The sequence below is a fragment of the Dermacentor silvarum genome, chromosome 2, assembly GCF_013339745.2.
Source record: "Dermacentor silvarum isolate Dsil-2018 chromosome 2, BIME_Dsil_1.4, whole genome shotgun sequence".
In the NCBI taxonomy this organism is placed as follows: domain Eukaryota; kingdom Metazoa; phylum Arthropoda; class Arachnida; order Ixodida; family Ixodidae; genus Dermacentor; species Dermacentor silvarum.
The window spans coordinates 12369745-12381076 of record NC_051155.1 but is presented as its reverse complement, the minus strand read 5'-3'; positions in this window follow the sequence as shown (position 1 = coordinate 12381076).

The following is an 11332-nucleotide window of genomic DNA, read 5'->3' as shown; positions in this document are numbered from 1 at the left end:
CGCAAGAATTCATTTTTATAATGAAGAGAGTGCAACTGAGCACCCCACCCTGTGGTACTCCGGTTTCCTGCACGAAAGGCCGTGATAATGCATTGCCAACTCGAACACGGAATGTGCGATTCAGCAGATAACTTTCAATCACATTTAACATATTACCACGTATACCAAAGTGGGAGAGGTCTCTCAGTATTCCGAACCGCCATGTGGTGTCGTATGCTTTTTCCATATCGAGGAAAACAGAAAGGAAGAATTGTTTGTGAACAAAAGCTTCACGTATCTGTGCCTCAATACGTATCAAATGGTCAATGGTGGATCGACCCTCGCGAAAACCGCACTGGTATGGGTCAAGCAGCTTGTTTGATTCTAGGAAATGTATCAGACGACGGTTTATCATTTTCTCGAAGGCTTTGCAGAGGCAGCTTGTTAGAGCTATGGGCCGGTAACTCGATACGGACGATGGATCCTTGCCCTGCTTCAGGATAGGGATCACTATGGCCTCTTTCCAGGCAGAGGGGATCTCGCCGGAAATCCATATAGAGTTATACAGACAGAGAAGGGTTTTCTTCGTTTCAGAGGGCAGGTTCTTCAACATTTCATATAATATGCGGTCAGGGCCTGGGGCAGATTGGTTGCAACAGGCGAGTGATGCCTGAAGCTCTGCTAAAGAGAAAGGCAAGTTATAAGGCTCGTTCCCGGTGCTCTTTCGATCTAGTTTTTGTTTTTCTATTGCTGCTTTGTGTTTTGTAAATTCTGGGGAATAGTGCAATGAACTGGACACATGTTCAAAGTGTGCACCCAGGTGGTTTGCTTGGTCTTCCAAGCTGTCGCCTTGTGTGTTTACCAAAGGGAGTGAATATGTTTGTCGTCCTCTCACCTTGTTAACCCTGTTCCAGACTTTGGCCTCATCTGTATACGAGTGTATACCTGATAAAAACTTCTGCCAGCTCTCTCTTCTGGCCTGTCGGCGCGTTCTCCTGCCTTCGGACTTTACCTTCTTAAAATTGATAAGATTCTCCGCAGTAGGAGAATCGCGTAGCAACCCCCACGCTTTGTTCTGTTTTCTACGAACGTTCCTACATTCGTCGTTCCACCATGGGACACGGCGTTTGCATGCCGCACCACTTATTTCGGATATGCATTTAGAAGCGGCATCAATTATCAAGGAAGTAAAATATTCCACAGCAGCATCAGTTCCTAACGAAGACATGTTGGCCCAGGAGATGCTACTAGTAAGATTTCGAAATTTCTCCCAATCGGCTGTGTCAATCTTCCATCGAGGGGCTTGTGGTGACGGCTCAGTTTTGGTTGTTCGCAGTAGTATTGGGAAGTGATCGCTCCCGTACGGATTTTTGGTAACTTCCCATTTAAGTTCAGATAATAGAGACGGGGAAGCTATGCTAAGATCAATAGAAGAAAAGGTTCTGTTTGCGAGACAGTAAAATGTAGGTTCCTTCTTGTTCAGGAGACACGCGCCAGAGGAGAAAAGAAATTGTTCAACAAGACGACCTCGCGCATCGATACGAGAGTCGCCCCACAGACTACTGTGCGCATTGAAATCGCCAAGAACAAGATAGGGTTCTGGCAATTCATCTATAAGGGACTGAAATTCATGTTTATGTAAGTGGTAATGGGGGGGTATGTAAAGTGAGCAGATGGTGATGAGCTTGTTTAGAAGAACAAGTCGAACTGCCACTGCTTCAAGGGGCGTTTGTAGCTGCAAACGTTGACATGCGATGCTTTTGTGAATTACAATGGCAACACCGCCTGATGATGCGAGAGCATCATCGCGATCTTTACGAAACGTAACATACTGTCGGAGAAAATTTGTATGTTTCGATTTTAAGTGCGTTTCCTGTACACACAGCACTTTTGGATTGTGTTGGTAAATAAGTTCTTGGACATCGTCGAGGTTCCTAAGAAGGCCTCTGACGTTCCATTGAATGATTTGTGTATCCATAATTAAAGTAAATTGGTGCTGTGTGTACTAAAAATGGAAATGTTGCTTTAGATTACAGAGCCCTTTCCAGGCCCTGTAACGCGGGATTTGTCCTTTCTGAAGCGGTCGAGGGAACCTCGCCGCTCCTTAGGCGCTTGGTGCGCCGTCGGGATAGGTGTGGTGTCCATTGCTTCTTGTGAAGCGCCGGACACGCGCTCTTGCGAGCGAGAAGTTTCGCGGGAAAGTCTCCCCGCGAAGGACGAGGCATTCGCGCCCACCAGCCCTGAGGTCGATGGGGCTGCCTTTGGGCCTGAGCTGCGCCGGCTGTTGCTAGCGCCAGCAGGGGCCGGTGAGGGTGAGGCAGCCTTGACTGCACCCACCGTGGGAGCTGCTGGCGAGCCTGCGGGTTCGCTATGCGAAGCGCAGGCTGCCACTGAGGACTGTTGTTGTGCCGGCCACCCTAGGGTAACCGGGCCTGTTTGCTGGTTGGGTGCAGTAGGCTTAGCGCCTTCCACCCTGGGGGCAGGAGCCACAAGCGACAGCTCGCTGCGTGCGGGCTGTGCAGGTGGCATTAGCCGCTGCGACGCTGCCCCTTTACGCGCCGCATCAGCATAAGTAGTCGTGTGGAATGGTGAGCACCTTTTACGTGCTTCCTTGAAGGAGATGTTCTCACGAACTTTGAGAGTGATAATTTCTTTTTCTTTTTTCCAATTCGGACAAGACCGGGAGTAAGCTGGATGCTCACCATCACAGTTTACACAGTGAGGTGCTGCTTCACAGTTGTCTGAGGAATGACCTTGCGTTCCACATTTCGCACATGTTAGTCTACCACGGCAGCTCTGCGAGCCGTGGCCAAATCTTTGACATTGGAAGCATCTTCTGGGATTGGGGATGTATGGCCTGACAGCTAACTTTGTGTATCCGGTTTCTATGGTTTCTGGCAGATCGCAAGTGGCAAAAGTCAGGATCAGGTGTTTAGTGGGAATTTCCTTATTTTCTCTTCTGATATTGATGCGCTGTACGTTTGTTACGTTTTGTTCTTTCCAGCCTTCCAATAGTTCGGTTTCGGACAAGTCGATTAGATCTGCATCAGACACTACTCCACGTGCTGTGTTCATAGACCGATGAGGTGAGACGGTAACAGGTATGTCTCCAAATGCCACAAGGTTGTTCAATTTATTGTGCTGCGCTTTGTCACGGATCTCAAGCAGGAGGTCCCCGCTCGCCATTTTGGTGACCTTGTAACCTGGGCCAAGGGCGTCAGTCAAGCCTTTCGCAACAAGAAAAGGGGATACGGTTCGAGCTGGTTTTTCAGTTATCTCACTGTGCACAACTTGGTAGCGGGGAAAAATTTCTTTCGGTCTGAATAGGTTTAATATTTCATCGGTGCGCCCCCTCTTGTGAGGGTGACGATCAAGTAGACGGGGAAATGCAGGTGTTCCCATAATGATTCGGTTTATTTCGGCGGCAATGGCGGCCACCCACCACGGAGCCCAACTAGGGGACGCTGCAGCACTTAAGGTGTAAGGCTGCAGACGCCAGCCGTGCATTGCTGCTATAACCCAATATAAGATACCCAAGAGAGGGCACATACACAAGGTTAACCCGAGCCGCCTATGAAAACGTGGAAGTAACAGAAGAGAATAGGAGACAGGACAGTAAAGAAAGGAGATACGAAAGAAAAAGGGCAGAGAGGATGATAGGAAAAGGCGACTGCCGATTTCCTCCAGGTGGGTCAGTCTGGAGGTGCCGTCTATGTGAAGCAGAGGCCGAAGAGGTGTGTTGCCTCCGCCGGGGGGCCTTAGAGGTCCGAACACCCGGGATCGGCTCAACCCCCAGGATCCCCCTTTCCCCAGACACGGCTAAGCCGCGCACGGCTACACGCGGGAGGGTCCAAGCCTCATGTGCTCGGGTACGTGGTGTCGCAACACACCAAACGCCTGCTTACGCAGACGCCCCTGCGGGGAACCTAATGTTAACGTTCAATTGCATGTCATTAGGAAACGCATCAGAAGCTCATGCGTCAGGTGCACATCAGAAACTCGTACGTCAGATGCACATCAGAAACTCATGCGTCAGGTGCACATCAGAAACTCATGCGTCAGGTGCACATCAGAAACTCATGCGTCAGGTGCACATCAGAAACTCATGCATCAGGTACTCTATAGAAATACGGTGGCCAATTTGTAATAGACTCACATTAGGAATACATCAGAAAGCGCATTAGACAGTCATTAGCCACTCAAATGATTCTGTTGCATAAAGACATCAGCCTCTCTATAGAAAGACATTAAATTTTTTCATAAGGGTCGGCCCATTGGCCAAGCGGCGAGCCGACCCCGGCAGGGAGCTGAGGCTGCTCCACCTCGGGAAAGATACCGCGGTGGAGTACGCTGTTTTCGCTGCCAACAACGAGGGCACATTGCAAGGGATTGCACCGCGCCCCGGTCTCCTGTGAGGCCGGGAAACGGGATAGCAGGTCGCTCGCGAAGGCACGAGTTACCGAACCTTTGCTTGTTCCCTCGGCGTACCAAGCAGGTTGTGTTGCTGGTACGCACGCGCCGTTTATTCCGGTGACCATTGCCGGCCGCGAATTTTCGGCGCTGCTGGACACGGGCGCAAGCGCTTCGTTGTTCGGCGAACAGGTTTTGTCCCACTTGCAAAAGCACGCAGTGCGCTTGCGGGACTGCCGAACGACATTCAATCTTGCGAAAGGCGTGGCCCATTCGGCTGGCGCCGTAAGGCTTACTGTCAGGTGGGGAGAGCGAATGAGACGCACGCGTTTCGTTCATTTCTCAGGGCTCAGTGTTCCTGTGATTCTCGGCAGGGACTTTCTCCGTAACACTGGGATCGTTGGGGACATTGCGAATGGCGGCTATCGCGACGGTCAGTTCACGTCGCTAAAGCCGTTCATCAGCCCGCCGGCGTCCGATCTTGCCTGTGCAGATGGGGCGTCGGAAGTGTCGCGCGCCGAGTTCGGGGGCAAGCCCCCGAGCTTCGCGCTCGCCCGCTCATGGTCCCCTTTGGGATCGAGAGGCACGGCACGAACCGTGTCGCGCGCAGAATTCGGGGGCAAGCCCCTGCGCTATGCGCTTGTCGACTCACAATCCCCAGTGGGATAGAGCGACACGGCACGAAGAGGCACCACATCCTCTGTCCGCCTGTGCGGCTCATTTGGATGATGCACAGAAGGCTCGTTTGTCGGCACTGTTACGCGACAACGCAGACCTTTTAACCGATCAACCGGGCTGTACCGATTTGGCGAGCCACGCGATCGAAACTGGTGACGCGCTTCCTTTGAAGTGTAACCCCAGGCCCGTCAGTCTTGCCAAGAGGCAGGTGATTGATGGTTTGCTGGACGAGATGCTATCGGCCGACATTATCCGCCGATCGTACAGCGCCTGGGCGTCTCCAATTGTGTTGGTGCCTAAGAAAGATGGCAGTCATCGCCTGGGCGTAGACTACCGCCGTCTGAACGGAGGGACTCGTAAGGATGCCTATCCGCTTCCTACGATTAGCTCCATTGTAGGAACCCTGGGCAGTGCGAGGTACTTCACTACGTTGGATGCCTCGAAAGGGTACCTACAGGTCCGGATGGATGCGCGTGACCGGTCCAAGACCGCGTTCACGTCCCACAGAGGGTTGTTTGAGTTTACTCGTATGCCCTTTGGTCTATGCAACGGTCCTGCGACCTTTCAGAGACTGATGGACCGCGTCCTCGGGGAAGCAAAGTGGTCATACTGCATGTGCTACGTCGACGACATCGTGATTTACTCACGAACCTTCGAAGAACACTTGGCCCATGTTGCCGATGTGCTCGAGAGGGTGCGGGCCGCCGGGATCACTCTGAATCCTGCGAAAGCCCAACTAGCGCAAACCCGAGTTCAGTTACTGGGGTTTACGCTAGGCGAAGGCTCCATTGAGCCGGACCGGGAGAAACTTCGGGCAATCCTCGATTTCCCCGCGCCCAAGGACGTACCTGGCCTTCGCCGCTTTTTGGGAATGGCCAACTTTTACCGGTCGTTCATCCCGTCCTGTGCCCGAGTGCAGGCGCCCTTGAGCAAGCTCTTGGGTAAGTCGGCCGAGTGGCAATGGGGACCTGAGCAGCAGCAGGCTTTTCGCCAACTGTCTAGCGCCATTGCGGAGACAGCGCAGCTCAGACTTCCCGACCTGACCAGACCGTTCGTTGTCCAGACCGACGCGAGCGATCTGGGTTTAGGAGCAGTCCTCCTACAGGAATACGATGGCGTGTTGCAGCCGCTGGCCTTTGCCAGCCGCTCCTTGATACCGGCTGAGAGGAATTATTCCGTGACGGAGAAGGAGTGCCTCGCTATCGTGTTTGCACTACGTAAATTCGATGTCTACCTTGATGGTACGAAATTCGTAGTGCAAACGGACCACAGTGCGCTAAGCTGGCTGATGCGGCTCCGTGAGCCTGCGGGCCGGCTGGCGCGCTGGGCTCTCCTGATACAGCATTATGACTTTTCTGTGCAGTATCGAAAGGGGAGCACTAACGTGGTAGCTGACGCGCTATCTCGTGTCCCATTGTCCACCCAGAACTTTTCTCCAGGTGCTACAGCCGCTGCCGGTGCCTTAGCGCCAGCTAGCGTCGGGGGCGAAACGAGCGGAGAGAGAGGCGAGTCCGCAAGCGGGCAAACCTGTTTCTCCGCGCTCCAGGCAAGCAGCGCGCCGGAAAGCGTGCGAGCGGGGGAGCTTCACGAAAGCGAACCCATGACGCCGATGGCTGCAGTCCTGAGTGGGGACGAGACCAACCTCCCCTTTGGGAGAATTGGAATCGCTTTCAGCAGGCAAGAGCTACTGAAGGCCCAGCAAATTGATCCGTTTTGTCGCGGAGTGAGCGACGGTCTCAGGGAGACGGAGCGCCGAGACGCTGCTGGTAGTGCGGCGGGCGCAGGGGGGCCGGAAACAGCGTGTGTCGCTGAGCCCCCCGCGGATTTATATTTGCTGGATCATGATGGGCTCCTGTTGAAATACATAGCCACCGATGATGACGCTGTGGACCCGTTCAAGGTGCTTATCCCCAAAAGTCTGAGAAGCGCACTGTTGCGATGTTCTCATGACGAACCCTTGGCCGGTCATTTGAGTGGCTCTAAAGTTTTTGCGAAACTAAGCCAAACTGTGACCTGGCCTAGCATAAAGCGTGACATTTTCGCTATTGCCGTTCCTGCCATGTCTGCCAAATGGTGAAATCAAGGGGTGGCAAGCCGCCCGGGCTGATGAAACCAATCGACAGTGAGCGTCCGTGGCAAGTGGCCACCTGCGATCTTATGGGGCCTTTCCCCAGGAGTAAGCAGGGGTTCACACACCTGATGGTAGTTGTTGATCATTTTTCTAAATGGGTGGAACTGTTTCCGCTTCGTAAAGTGACAGCGCGAGCGGTGCTGGAAAGGCTACAGGAAGTGTTTTGTCGGTTCGGCTTTCCGAAAAGACTGATTACGGACAATGCGTCCTATTTCACCGCTCGGGTGTTTGGTGCTACGTGCCGTTCCCTGGGAATTAATCACTGCACCACTTCGCCCTACCATCCCCAGTCCAATTTGACGGAGAGACTCAATAGAACTCTTAAACCAATGTTAGCGGCCTTTGCCGAACGTCAAAAGGATTGGGCAGACCACTTGAGTGAGCTCGCGTTCGCAGTCCGAACCTCCGAGAATCACTCAACTGGTTTCTCTCCCGCCTTTCTCAATTTTGGAAGGGAGTTGGCTAATCCGGTGACCAGTGTCATGCAATGCCAGCTCGGGGACGAGGAAGCGCCGGCAGACTGTTCTGCTTACGCTTCAGCACTTCGGGACAGGCTGTGTCGGGCTCTCTGTAGAGCAAGGCAGAGTTTGGCGTCGGCCAGGGCCCAGCAGAAGGCTCAATACGACCGGAAGCATCGCCATCTTTCATTTAAGGTAGGTGATCTCGTCCTGAAGCGCAACCACGCTCTTAGCGATGCGACCAAGGGGTTCTCAGCCTCGCTCGCTCCTAAGTGGCTTGGTCCGTACCGAGTAGAGAAAGTTTGGTCTCCACTCGCGTACTTGCTGAAGGATCCCTCTTCGGGAAAACTCAGCCGTGCCCATATCGCCGACCTGAAGGCCTTTGCGTCACGGTCCGACGAGCTCGCGCCAGTGCCCAGTGGCATTGCGCGCAAGCAACGGGGCACACCCGGGGCAACGGACCGCATTCAGACCACGCACCGGTACAATCTGAGGAAGCGGTCACCTGTGTGATTTCGCGCCGGATGACGGACTTTTCCGCAACCGAAGGCCCTCAGTAAAATGCGTAGCCTCAGTGGGCTAGCTTCTTTGTGGCCAGTGCACGAAAAGAAGCTAGTCCCAGCCCAGCGTATTGCAAGTGTGTTTATGTAGTGTTTTAACAGTGTGCATTTTTCCCCCATTTTTTTTAAAGTACGCATGCTGAGTGTATTTATGTTTTTTTTTGAAAGTGTGTTTAATTTTCGCGTGTACAGCCTTATAGTTTAATTAATTACGTGTTTTTTTTCTTGTACGTAGACGGTGAAGATTTTTGTTTTTCTTGTTCTTTTCTTTTTGCTTTTTTTTTCTCTTTGCCGAGAAGGGGGTTGTTGATTTGCGCGGTCGTCAGGCGCGGGGAGGACAATGGTCCGATTGACTCGTCGGTGTGAGGGGGGCGAAGGACGCTTTGCGCCTTCTATGGCGCGGCGCGTTGTGGACGGCGAGGAGCATTGCGGTGTTAGGGAGTGTTGCGCAGCCATGGAGAAAACCTCAAGGAGTGTGTGCGTGCGTGTGTGTGTGCGCGTGCGTGCGTGGTGCCTGTTGCTCTTCGAAGCAACCAGAAGTCGCACCAACTGCAGCATCGGATCGTCGTGGACACTGAAGGTGGACGGGGTCACTGACCCTCTGACGACAGACCGAGAGCCCGGCTCTCTGCGGTCGCCGCCGCTGTGCAAACGCCTTGCAGCCACGGTTGTGGCTGCCCCTTTCATCTTGGCTCCGGCGGCGTGGCCAGCTGACCAGGCAGTGTCCTGCCCCAGCCGGCTGGAGTTCGGGACCGCCACCACCACGAAAGCAACAACTCCGATCTACCAACGGTGAGCCCGTTCCTGCTATCAAGACTGCCCTCGAGACTCCTACGTCTTCGGCCACCGCCCCTAGCCACAGAACTTTACGCGCCGTTTCCCCTTCGCACCTTGGACACTGTCCCGCGCCAGCGGCCGCCTTTTTTTGTTAATATTTCTCCCCCCTCTCGCGGCATTTTTTTTAATTATAGAGCGTAGCAGTTTTTATTTTTTTTCCACGATCCTTGTACATAATTATTGTTATTATAGTGCATGAAAGTGTTTTATATGTCGGAACGCGGTGTTTAAAGTACTTGCTGGGCTGAGGTTAGCATTGAGCTTGTGCATGAAAGACTCAATTGTCTTTGGTGCATAAGCCCCTACTAGCTGTTTCGCCATGCTGGTAGGGGGGCATTTAAGGAGAGGAGGATGTGGGGATTGAGGGTTGCGCCGGCATGATTGCGCGCGCTTCGCCTGCTCTGCCATCCCTCGCCATCGTTCCCCGCTGGCCTCCTTCTCCGCCCGCGCCGCCTAACCGGTTCCCGCGGTGGCGCTGCGCACGCGGCGGTTTTGCGGTGAGGGCGGAGCGCTGACGTCACGACGCGGCCGGTTGTCGGTCGCTAGCGGCGAAGCGTGGACTTCTCTCCGGGACCAGCGCACGGTACGTTCATGCTTTCCTCTCGTCCGCCGACACCTTTGTGACTAGGGCTGGAGCTCGCGCACGGTGCCTTTGCCCGTGCGGGGAGCGCGTACTTTGTGCTGATCCTTTCCCGACGCTAAGCCGAGGAGTGGTGCCATTAGTGCTCGCGCGAGGTCGTACCTCGCCGAGCCGCACTTGCCGAAAGCCTAAGCCGAAGGATATTGCCCGTGCTCTCGCGAGTTGACCCATTGGTTATCGCCAGAGCAAGTAGCATAGCCGCCGGGACTTTTCCTAGCGGCGTGTCCCAGCTTGAGCCTGTGCTCTCGTCGCGACGTGCTATAGGCGCCTGTTACTGTATTTTCGCCCTGGTGCGGGACCCCTTTGGCTCCCCGCCGCGCGGGCGTTTGTGCAGTGCTGGTGCCGACGGTTTCAGTAAACGGTTTTCGTCAACTCAGGGCTTTACTGTGTTTTTTGCGTGCGTCGCTCGGTAGCCCCTTGCGGCCTCTGAGCTCGCGCGCGAGCGGTGCTGGAGGCGACGGCTGACGCGGCCGTGTGGCTCGCTAAGCTCGAACCCGCGGTGGTTGGTCTCCTGTGAGACACCGAGAACCCACATTCTCTAGGTGAGCTTGATTGAGGCGACCTGCAGAGCCCAGGTCACGAGATATTCTTGGATGGTCTTCTGTCCATAAGAGGGTCTCCCAGGCTTCCTCTGAGAAAGCTGACAGTAGATTTTTCGGGGGTGGCTTGCCACACCATACCCGCAAGATATACTTTTGGCGTGGACATTGCATCTGGCGCGACTCAGACGGACGCCGGATGAAAATTCATAACGTCACTTTCGGCGCGGCGCTGACTGGTTGAGCAGCTTTGCGACCATGGTCGCACGACTGAAAATCGAGCAGCGAGCGACAAAATAGTCGCTTTTCGAGAACACCGGCCATTTGCGACCATTTACGACTTGTCGCTTTGTGACCACCTTGGTCGCGCGACCATTGTCAGTAGCCGGTGTTAATGAGCCTTTAAGCTTCGTGTGTGCATTCGCTCCTCCTCCTCGTCAAGGAAGACGCTGGCGGTGTCTGTGCGTGCGCGTGTGCGTGCCAGGGCCTTTCCCTTTGCTGGGCCAGTGGCGGTTCGAAAATCCGTTGAACTGGCCTCCATGTACCGAGCGGCGGCCGCAAGTGTCGGGTACTTTCGCTCTCTCCTTCTCCTGAGCGAGGGCATTCCAGACTCTATAAAAGTCGCCCCCGCCAGCAGCCTTCAGCACAAGCTACAGTGTGTGTCGCTGTCCGTCAGGAAGCTTCTACAGCTGACTCTTCCGTAGCGATGTAATAAACCTCTGTCACTCGTTAAGTCGATCGTCTTGCATCTCTGCCTGTGCTCCTCTCTACTGGTCAAGCTCCAGACCGGCCACGCCACCTCCACGGTCCTGGATGCAACAGTTTAACACTGGCATAAGAAATCACAGTCGAAGGTCTTCTCAGCCAATAGAAGGACTGCTTTTCGTTGTCATCAAGGATTGGACAAACATCAGATATTAAGCATTGCATTATAACCGAAGAATGCGCTTGACCATTCCGCCAGAGCCCTTACCAAGTTTCGACGCGAGAACGTGAAGCTATAAGAAAACAAGCCGACGAATCGCTGCGCAACGACATCATCCAGCCACCGAAAGCCCATGGGCGTCTCCTGTTGTCTTGGGGAAAAGGAAGGATGAAAC